This window comes from Onychomys torridus, chromosome 4 (genome assembly GCF_903995425.1).
Source record: "Onychomys torridus chromosome 4, mOncTor1.1, whole genome shotgun sequence".
NCBI classification, from domain to species: Eukaryota; Metazoa; Chordata; class Mammalia; order Rodentia; family Cricetidae; genus Onychomys; species Onychomys torridus.
In genome coordinates this window covers 25,019,532-25,031,816 of record NC_050446.1, presented here as the reverse complement: position 1 = coordinate 25,031,816, position 12,285 = coordinate 25,019,532, and the positions used below count along the sequence as shown (strand labels likewise).

Here is a 12,285-nt window from a genome sequence, read left to right as displayed (position 1 = left end):
AGGATGAGATCCCCTGTAGTAACTCCCCAACCTCCATGTTAACTTGTCTATTGATTGATATGATCCGTATTTTGGCCTTGTTTAGGCATCCATACTGTGAAGGGGATAATTTCCCATTATTTCTAAGAGACATAGCAGTTTTCCTAGTCCTTTGGCTCTTACAGTCTTTCTGCCCTGCATTGTGCAAATGCTCCTAGAGTCTTGGGTACAGGAGCTGTGTTGTTGATGTGTACCCACTGGTACTGAGTTCCCCACAATTGGGTGTTCTACATGTTTTGACCAGTTGTGGCTATTTTTAATGGTCTCCATCTGGTGCAGAAAAGCTTCTTTGATGAAAGATGAGAGGTGCACTCGGTTATGAGCATAAAGATAAATATTTAGAATACAGTTAGTAGTTACATTGGTTTAGTAAGGGAGCAGTAGCATGTTCTCTTCTAAAATAAGGATCCCAGGTTATCTTATCCCTGACATTTGAATAAAAAATTGTAAAGAAAATTTGGAACACACCTGTGCAATATCTCCCAAAACAAAAATTACTATGATCAATGAAAAATAGTTTTTTCATTCAGAGACATATAATTGAGATTGTCCAAAAGTGGATTCTTCCATATGTTAATGCTCTTCTACCAAAAAAAATATGCTCTGCAGGGTTGGGGATTTAGCTCAGTGGTAGAGCGCTTGCCAAGCAAGCACAAGGCCCTGGGTTCAGTCCTCAGCACTGAAAAAAAAAGTTCTGTTATTTCATTCTCTTAAAATCATATGGTTTGTTAAAATCTTCAGCAAAAATACTGTAATAAATGTGATGGCTTATAGATTTTTAAGACTAATTTAAAACATGAAAAGTGATTGCCTTTGGGTTTCTTCCCTGTTTGTAGAATGAACTAACCCAAGAACCCCAGTTGCTATATTGTAAGAAGGCTTATGAGTGGGTTATGACATGTCCACAAATGAGTTTTCTATAAGCAAGGTCAGCTAATAATGAACTTCAACTATAGTTATACTCTCATTTTCAACTTCAGTTACTTCACTAATGTGTTAGACATCATAATACATAAGCTATTTCAGTTATTCTCTGAATTTCAAGACCAAAGAAATCATAAGGAACAATCAATCATTATTGAATCTAACCATGGAGTTTGAAATAATTTGTTACTCAACAAGATGTAAGTAACAAGCATAAGTTTATTCCAATATTTCTATCATTGTTATATACTGAAGACAAAACATAATAAAATACAGTGTATTTTTCTAATTTCCTTTATGTTGCTGTCACATAAATACCATGAGAAAAAGCAACTTGAGTAGCAAACGGGTTATTTCTCGTTTTATAATTCCATATTATAGTACGTAATTTTGAGAAAGTCAAGGCATAAACTTCAAGCAGCTAGACACATCACTTCAACAGTTAAAAGCAGAGGTAAAAGCAAGCATACACGTTGGCTTGTTGGTTTGATTATTTTCCACTAGAGTCCTCACTATTATACAGTTCACAATTCCATGCCTAGAGAATTGTGCTGCCCACAGTGTACTAATTGTCAGATGTCAACTAACTTAATTATGCCAGTCTCCCACAGACTTTCCCATAGGTTAATCTATTGTAAATAATCCTTCATTGAGACTTTTTTCTTAAGCAATTCTAAGTTGTATAAAGTTGATATTTAGAGTCAACCATCACATACCTGTAGAGTGTTCATTAAATGACAGGTTATAAGGCTATTGAACTTGAAAAATATAAATATCTATACATTAGAGGCTGGTTGTGAGATATTATAAAGATATTTGTACTGTGGAATATTTGGCAATAATTAGACTAACCAAAATATATCTATGTAGTTAACATTGTAAATTTATCAGTTCATACCATTGGATAAAAGATCGAAAGGGGAACATATTATGTATGTAATACATATGTTAAAATATATTACATATCCAACACTGGAACATGAAAGAGGATAAAGATATATTGGAGAGGTAGAGCACTTGTGTTTCATGTATAGAGCCCTGGGTTCACTCTCTAGGACCAGGTATATACACAAGGAAGATAAAATATCATCTGCTGGGATATATTCCAGTCTGATATATAAATAAGGTAAAATGGCAGGTATATTCAAGCCAGTAGAAGTAACATAGAAACTGTTGAGGAAACTAATATATTCCATTTTCTCTTTTAAAGGTCCCACAGGTATTATTTTGTGTTTTTATAGTAATCCTGTGAAGTACACATTACTGACATGTTGAATTATAGACTAGAAATTAGAGCCAGAGTATTTAAGAAGCGAATCAGGAGCAAGCTGTGAGTTGACCAGCTGCCTGCTTGCCTCAAGAGAGCCTAATTTTTATATGCTTAGTGTGTTTCTGTTTTGAAATGAAGTAGCTATATTATTTACTAAACCAATGCAGCTTTAATTTATTCACGTGAAATGCCAAAGGGATAACCAGATACATTATTTTCACTTTGATATTCTGAAGAAAATTGTTGTTTGAAAGAAATAAGATGCATGTAACTTAGTAACCTCAAAATACTTTTAATTTAAGTTGCTACTTCTTTCCTTTCCTTTTCTTTTTTGATTCATTCAAAAATTCTTGAGCATCTAAGGATCCAAAGGCATTAAAACATGGTCAAAGAGAGGAGGCATATGCATAAAAGCAGAAAAGTTCTCTACATCACAGGACTGGAAGAAAAATGGTTTAGGAAACAGGTGATTGCTTCCAGCATGCATGGGATGGGGGTAAGGGAGGAATGGATGGCCAATCAGTAAAGGGATTAATATTAAAATTGAAGACCTCATTCTCGATTGTTGATGAAACTCTGTATAGACTGTTTTTGTTTCTCCTTTTCCTCTTTCCCCAGCTTTGGCTTTAATTTACCAGTAGTGTCCTGGATTGTTCAATGCTATTTCGCTATACTTACTTGCATTTTTGCCTCAATGCTTCCTGCAGAACTAGCTCCTTCTGGTGTTTTAGGAATTTTTGCTGTTATTTTTTGAAGGACTCTTGTCCTTTTGTTCTTGGTGTTGATAGTTTTGTCTTTTCCATTTTGGTTTGATTTTTGTGCATTTTTGGCTGGGTTACCTCATACAATTTCTTCACCGGAATTTTTCCTCAGTTTTCTCACCATTACAATCATCATCATCTCCTTCTTCATCATCATCATCTTTGTCATCCATTGTGCTCACAATGTTCCTCAAGTTTTACTTTTTCTGTAAAACCTTGTTACCACCTCCAGGGGAAGACCTCTTTCCAGACATACTTAGGAGTTTTAAATCCTGTTCATCTTTATCTTTTGACTCTGCATCTTCCTCTACAGCAATGGTTCTCAACCTATGGGTTGTGACCCCTTTGGAAAACCTCTGTCTCCAAAAATATTTACTAAAGGATGTGTAGCAGTAGCAAAATTACAAGTTATAATGTAGCAACAAAATAATTTTATGGTTGGCAGCCACTACAGCATGAGGAATTCTATTAAAAGGTCACAACATTAGAAAGGTTGAGAACCACTGCTCTACAGCTACTAGGTGCTGTTCACTAATGTGCACAGGCCCTGAACTATGTTGCAACCTTAAGTGCACAGGTGGTATAATCTGAAAGCCCCCAAGTTGAACTGGTGATTGTACAGACATTTTCAAAGTTAATATTTTTAAGTGGACTACCTTCATAGTTCATTGCTTCTGCCTCTATGATTTGTCTTTGCCCCTGGCCTTAAATTGACCATTCTTAATGATAACTGGTGCTCATTATCATCATTATCCACCGTAAAGTGATAACTTTGGTCAGCCTTTAGTTCACAAAGAAAAGATTATTTCCGAACCCCAAGAGGACTCTCATGTCCACGTCCATGCAAGTGTCTTCCATGAGGTGGAGGTATGTACATCTGTCTGAGAGAAGCCACATGGATAAAACTACCTACTGCTCCTCAGAATAGAAATGCAAGACAAAATAAAGCCAGCTAAGTTGCTAAATCCGTTGTACCAATGTCTGTATATATTCTAATAAAGGACAAAGTCCTTCTCAGTTCATTTTGAAAATTAGGCAGAATGATTCAAATCTATTTGAGTGAAGCTTCAGTGAAGTTCCTTTTTTATTTTATAATTCTGTCATTGTACATATGTGTGTTGCACAAATGCAGTTAGATGTTAAACAAGAGAATATTAATACTCAGGAGAATCCAGCAGCAAGGTAGCAGCTAATGATGAGATTAGCTCTCAGGATAGACACCCAGAAAGAAGACAGGCTCAAGGGATTAACTTTGTTATTATATATTCATATTCTTTATGATGTGTTGGTTCTTTTTAATTTTTAATGGCACTTTTCTTAAACGGATATGATTTAATTACCATGACTGTTCAGGTAGTCCAGTCTATCATCTCTGTCAATGCTCTCTGTCTTATGTGTATAATGCTGTGATTTGTCACTTGGCCATTATATTACCCATTAGTTTCTTTGAGCACATTCTTCTCTATACTAATGAGTCAATGTCAAGACATCCTGTGGTAAGATCTTGACATAGTTTTAACTGGAGGACTCCATTAAAAAATGAGTCAATGATGAGGGATTATCTTGCACTGAAGGAAAACGAGTAGAAACATAATGAATCTGGGCTTTGACATATCATATATCTTGTGTGGAGACACACAAGGTTTGTTGGAGAACATTGGAAATATGCCAGGAGTCACTGTGGCAGGATGGTGGCCAGGTTGATGATGATACATTATCATTTTACTTTTGGAAACTCCAGTGAGGCTCACTATAGAGTCTGGCAATAGCAATTACAATTACTGTACTTCATTTTATTCACTCGGGCAAAATAATGTCATTCCACTTAAAACATACAAAATTACAAACTAATAATAAAGCCCTCTTAATGGCCCTTAAAGTGAGGAGTTAACCTTCATGATAAAGTGATGTAAGGTTTAATAAACCTTGTTTCTGGCTTAGTCCCAGGGAGAATGAATTCTGCGTGACTCAGCTGTACAGAGTCACTGATAACTGACTCCTGCTTGGCATTCGATTTTCAAGACAAACAAGATAGTGGCTCAACTATGGGCACTAATAGAGACTCTCCATGCCACCCTTACAAGGCTTCCTTTATTTTTTTCTACTGTTATACTGTGTCTATGACTATGCCTTTCTAACAAGGGTTACCTCACTTGTGAATATAAATTCAGGATAGTTAAATGACCTAACTCCTCTATAGACTGGGATACTTAAAGCAAAAGAATGCTTCCATTGATCCTCAACTAAAGAAAGGTGTGGCATTTATAGTTTTGAGAAACTGTGTGTGAAAGGCAGCTGGATATCTAAGAGAATATCAAATTGGGCCATTGGACCATATAATTGGAGACCAGCTGCTATCTATTCAATGTTTGTGGCCTCTAAAAATCTGTATGATGAAATCTTAACAGCAAATTGGTACTCTTTGGTGGTGAGGCCTTGGAATTAGAATAATTATGGGGTCAGGGTCTTCCTACACCAATTCCTTTGCAAAGAAGCCCAATGTAAGCTTATTGCCTCCTTTGACTCCGTTAATACACACAGAGAAAATACTCTTTATCAAAAGGGAAGCAGGACCACTCTACCACACATTGAACTTGCTGGTGCTTTGAACTGAGTCTTTCTAGCTTAGTCTTTTCAGCTTAGTCTTTCCAGATTAAACTATAGTATTTATCAATAAATTATTTCTTGGCATGATGCTGACAATGTGAGAATGGACCTAGATTGTGTGAAGATTGTGTTCTGCAGCAGCAGTGCCTCTGTGGAAGAGAGTTGAGAGTAAACAAACAGAAATGAGCATATTGTTTACCACAGCCACCATGGGCAGAAACTACCATCTACTCAGTCTACTGGTGAAATTATTAAGGCCACTCCATGTAGTTAAAAGGGAGGTTTATTTTGTGGGGTAGCTTACAAATGAAGGTATAGGTTGCAGGGTCTGGGAAAGGTATGGCGCAGTCTGGCAGTGTTCTCTGGAGAACTTTGCTTGATCTACCTCCAGCATCCAGGGTCCTGGAACCAAGAGAAGCCTTTCCCTTTGATTCTGGGTCTTCAGTGTACTCCCTTAGCACTGTCTTGTAGGCGTGACCATTACCGAAGCAACAATGGGGGTTGGAATTTCCAGGCCAAGGCTGGAATGGCTACCCACTACACTCAGTCTCTTGAAGTCATAGCTAATTCATGTCTAGATCACTAAACTATCTCACTTATAGAGAAGGAAAAGAAAAAGAAGTCCTGATTAGCAGAGTTTACAGTTGAATTGACTGAGAAAAATGCTAAAATGATCTAGTCTGTAGCTGTAACCATCTTATTAATATAGAAGCAAAGAGCCAAATACTGAGTTGAGAGCTCAAGAGGTCAGAGCAATAGAAAGATGGTTATATCTACACTAGTCAAAATGCTATTAAGTAGATTTTTCTTCTGCTATTAGGCAGGAAAGTCTCCAAAAAAAAAAGATTCCATTAAAAATCAAGGTATATTTTCTAATAAAAATGTGTGGTTTAAAAATAAATACATGCTTTTTGCCAGCACTATATATATAGTTGTGGCATTATATTGGGATTGAGATGTTTAAAACACTATAAAAAAGGTGAATTCTTGAAAAATTTGAGAAATAAAGAAATTGAGCAGCAATAAATTCAAATTTATAAAACAGTGATTCATAAATATATCAATACCAATGACTCAGTGGCAATACATATGTCTTCATGTAATTTCTTCAATATAGAATTGTAGCTGGAAGTTTTCCTGTATACTACCACAGCCACTTAAAAATAATCATTCAAAGGCTTATATTAATTACCAACTGTATGGCCTATGACAGGCTTCTTGCTAGCTAGCTCTTTCATCTTAAATTAACCCATTTCTATTTATCTATGTATTGTCAATTGTCACATGTTTCACGGCTCTCCCTGCATCCCATTACATGTTGCTCCTTGGACAGCAGTTCAGTGTCTTTCCTCACTCTCCTTTATCCTCTCATTATCTCTCTTGGATTTTCCTGTTTGGCTCCATCCTGCCCTGACATAGGCCAATGCAGCTTTATTTACTACCCAATGGGAACAGCATATATTCATGGTATACAGAAAAACATACCACTGCATAGAATTAATGCTATAAACATAGCTTTCAGTTTTCTTTAAAATTTCTGTGTAATTAATATGTTGTATATTAATGACACTACATGGAAAGGAGGAATTTCGATGTTCTAGAACAAATTTTGAGCTATAATGGGCTTAAGAAAGCTTTAACTTTCTTGGTTTTCTTAGATATAATTATTTTAGCTAACACATGGGAACAAAAATGTGGAGTGATACATAATATAACAAAAAATTATTCTAAGATTTTAAAATGAATTTTGGTGTGAGAAGTTCTATCCATGAGAAATTCTAAATCTTTTCTGCTTTTGTGCTTCATGTATTTGAATAAGTTTTGATAGTTAGTAATCAAACGGTATGTCATAGCCCAAAGAATACTAAGCAACAAATAACAAAGGAAAAAGCATGTCACATAAACTTTTTAAAAAGTTTCAAATAACTAGAAATATTAATATATAAATTAGATGCTATCAAACTTTACTAACACATAGAGAGTGTTTCAGCATTTTGCTACCTGAGTATTCAAGTAATTAGATATTCCTGCTGTGTTAGATTTGATTAGAGGTTTTAGGCCTACTGCTTAACAAGCTTAGCTGTGAATATTAGCTAACAATGTTTCAGAACTAGAAAAATATCAGAGAATTACAGATGGTTTACAGACACTTTTATCTCATTTTATCTTATGAGCCAGAAGTCACAGGATACTGAAAATACAAATGGTAGCAAAGGAACAGTTGGCTTAATATAGTGCCACACAGAAATGGGAGCTGCTTAATCCTTACTAGACATAATTCTGGATTCTGAGAAAATAAAACTGCCAAGGCACCCCAACTTTTCTCTATGTGAATAGTCTTTTGGGAGGAAACATGAGACTAGAGCCCATACTTGAGAACAACTGAAAGCATGCCAAGTGCAAAGACAAAGTTGAACAGTTCCAATTGAGTTGCTGATGAGGATGTTTGTGCTTTCTATCCTCTTTATTTCCTCTTTATTTCTTCCCTTACCCTACAAACAAGATGGGTTACCAAGATAGAGGAGTTGGTCTCTGTGAATCAGTAACTAGGATAATTTATTACAGTATTATATATTCTTGTTATAATCTATTCTACCCAGCCTGGAGTCCAATTGTTGAGAAAGAGGAGGGACTGTAAGAGTGTGAATTGTTGAGACAAAGTTTGGAAAAGCCCATGGACAAATAGCCAAACTAATGGAAACACATGAATTATGAGACAGCTTTCTTTATGTAGCCTTGACTATCCTGGAACCCACTCTGTAGAGCAGGCTCCTTTGAATTCATAGAGATCCACCTGGCTCTGCCTCCCAAGTACTGGGATTAAAGACATATGCCACTGACACCCAGCCTATGGCTGCTCATTTCTCTGCATACTTTATAGAGCCATCTGGTGACTTTGAGGGCAGTAACATTCTTTCAAGGGAGGAAAAGGGAAATACAGGTTGATTGTGGTACTTAAAAGGAACATTGACCATCAATATTTGTGCAGGAGAAAAGTAGGATATATGGACCTTGACGAAGCTGAACATTTAAAGGGTTTCTGAGGCTGAAAATAAGACTGTGTATCAGGATTTGTCATGGAGTAGTTTGTTTAGTTCGCCTAAACTTGGAATGCAAAAAGCTGTAAAGAAAAGCTGCTCAGGTAATATAACAGAATAAATCATCACAGTATAAGAACAAGAACTGCATAACAAAATAAATAAGTAATCCAATTAGTAAGTGAACAAATTATTTGAGCAGACAATTTTCAAAAGTATCACGGACGGTCAACCAATATGTGAATGACAAAAATAAATAAATAAATAAATAGATAAATAGATAGATAAATAAATAAATAAATAAATAAATAGATAGATAGATAGATAGATAAATAAAAGAGGTTCAACAGCCAAAGATATTAGGGTAATTTGTACATTAAGTGGGCAATTTGTATATTAAGTTACAATGAGATTCCATTTATTCCCAATCAATAATAATGGTTTTTATCAAGAAGCCAAACCTCAGCAAGTGTTGCTGAAAATATAGGGGAGAAAGTTCATTGTTGTTGAGAAAGTAAATCAGTATGGAAGTCAGTATGGAGTTTTGTTGCATACCTCATTCCTTCCAATAGAACATTTCCTCTAGAGAATAACTAAAACTTATAAGACTTCAGAACCTCAGGAAACCCACAAACTCAGGAATCTCAGAAAAAGGTAAGTTTCACAAGGTCACTCTGAGTTTACAAAGGCAGTATACAACTGCTGACAGGGTGTGTTCTTTCTCTGTGGAAACTAACTACAGCTTCTCAGGGAGTTCTAGAGTTGCAATTCCATGAGTCATCATGTGGAAATGGCGTAGAGTCACCCTGGTTTCTCACTTATTCCACCTGAACTCATTTGTCCACCAAGGTAGACTAGGATGCAATTGTTTCTTCGTTACCTCAGTTGTTGCCTATTGAGAATAAATAGACATTTGTCCTCCCTCCAAGACAGAATTAAAAGAAGCAAGTTTACATCATTTCATGGCAGATTGGGTGGGATAGTAATGAGGTCTTGCTCTCCTCAATAAAATTTTATTGGTTAATGTTTGTGTATTTAATTTCTTCAATATTTTATCCATGGGCAAGTTGTCCATTCACCTTTAAGTAGTCCCCTACCCAAACTCATGCAAGCAATCCCAATGAAACTAATGGGTCAAAAATAAAAAAAAAATAAGGAGGACTAGTTGTGGAAAAGGTGGTTAGCAGGAATAGAAGGAGGAAAAGGAAAGCAAAGGAAGTAATAGAGAGTGATTGTGATAATAATACATCATATGCACATATGTATAAGATTGTCAAAATGGTTTTAAATCTAAGAAATTAATTAAATAAGAAAACAAATTAAAAGTAGAGTTACATTATTTGATATAAACTGAACCTGGATATAGATATGAAAGAATGGTAGATAAGCATACATCTGAGATACCATCATAATATATGTCTGTATTTATTATGGAATGAACAAGAGATCAGCCTAAGTATCTACCAACAGACAAATAAATAAAGCAAATATAGTATATGTACTCAATGGTGTTTTCTTTAACCACAAAGAAGGAATTCATGACATTTCAGGAAAATGGATGAAACTGGAAATCATCATGTTAAACATAGTAGCACAGGCTTGGAGACAAATTTGGCATTTTCTCTCACATGTGGAAGTGATCATATATATGTTAATTTAGATTACCATTTATGTCTATAACATGAATTCTGAATTAGTACTCTTGGGAAAGATGCTGCTGACCATCAAATGGGAAGACAGAGGGGGATAATATACATATATAACAATGTAATCATGAAACTCATTCTTTAGAACATTTAATGTATTCTAGTTAAAAAATGAATAAAGCTGGCCAGGCAGTGGTGGCACAGGACTTTAATCCCAGCACTCGGGAGGCAGAGGCAGGTGGATCTCTGTGAGTTCGAGGCCAAGCCTAGTCTCCAAAGCAAGTTCCAGGAAAGGCACAAAGCTACACAGAGAAACCCTGTCTCGAAAACAAAAACAAAAACAAAAACAAAAACAAAAAAATTAACAAAGCAAAATATAGTCTCTAATTTACACAAAAACCTCATGTTTTAAGTTAGTTTATGATGTTGTGTTGTACCACATATAACTTTGTCAGCATGTGTCATTCTCCCAGAAGTCACATCTTTCTTTTAACTCTTCATTTATGAATTGGTATAAATGATAAATGACAACTTACCAATGACCATTGTAGTGGGTAGCCATCCCAGCCTTGGCTTGGAAGTTCCAACCCCCACTGAGGATTAGGTAATGGTCATACACACAAGGCGGGGCTGAGGGAGGACGCTGAAGACCCAGGATAGAGAGGGGAGGTCTCTCTTGGTTCCGGGACCCTGGATGCTGGAGGTAGACCGAGCAGAGTTCTCCAGAGAACACCGCCAGACTGTGCCATACCTTTGCCAGACCCTACAACCTATCCCTTCATTTGTGAGTTACCCCACAAAATAAACCTCCCTTTTAACTACGTGGAGTGGCCTTGATAATTCCACCAATAGACCATACTTCTTCGTTTACTATTCTATCACTGAATAAAAAAGATTAGAATGAAAATCAGCATTTGTAGGTCCATAGGTGAGGCGGTTTGAATGTAAATGGCTCCCATAGGCCCATAAGGAGTGGCACTACTAGAACGTGTGGCCTTACTGGAGTAGGTGTGGCCTTGTTGGAGGAAGTGGATTACTTGGGGTGGGCTTTGAGGTCTCATATACTCAAGCTAGGACCAGTGTGACATTTACTTCCTTCTGCCTGCAGATCCAGGCATAAAACTCTCAACTCCTTCTCAAGTACCATGTCTATCTGCATGCCACCATGCTTCCTACCCTTACAATAATGGACTAAATCTCTGAAACTGTAAGCCAGCCCCAATTAAATGTTATCCTTTGTAAGAGTTGTATTGGTCATGGTGTCTCTTTATAACAATAGAAAACCTAACAAAGACAATAGGCATATAATGACTTGACCTTGATAAACATCATTTTCATTGGCAGTTTTCTATCTTAAACCTTCCCATAATGGGCAGGCATTTTCAGAATATAGACTGAAAAGGAAATGATATGATGAAAAAGAAATACCCATTAAAAACAAAGCAGATATAGACATTCTAATATGGAATGAGGAAAACTAACAAGGCCTCAACTGTAACAGGCTTCCTTTAAGGCCACCAACCAGCTCTCAAATCATGACACAGAGACGTATTATTAGTTATGAATGCTTGTTCTTATCTTATGTTTGTCCCACTAGTTCTTACAAGTTAATTTAACCTCTTTTTCTTCATCTACATTTTACCTTGGGGATTTTCACCTTTCTTTCATTCTGTATGTCCTACTCTAAATCTGGCTGGCTGGCAGCATTATCCTCTCTTTTTCCCTTGGACTCTCCTCCCTTCTCCCCAGATCCTAGATTCCCTCTACTTATTCTCTCTGCCCACCAGTCCCACCCATCCCTCTACTGCCTAGTTATTGGCCTCTCAGCTTTTTATTAGATTAATCAGTTATCTTAGGCAGGCCAGGAACACATCTTTATATAACAGCAACACATCTTTACATAATTAAACAAATTCAGCATAAACAAAAGCAACATATCTTTATATAATTAAACAAATTCAACTTAAACAAATATAACATAATTTAACATAATTAAAGTA

General features: G+C 36.2%; 1 pseudogene; it reads right to left on the bottom strand.

Moving 5' to 3' along the window:
- Positions 1 to 2,893: 2,893 nt before the first annotated feature.
- Positions 2,894 to 3,852, bottom strand: LOC118581735 (annotated as a pseudogene).
- Positions 3,853 to 12,285: the final 8,433 nt, after the last annotated feature.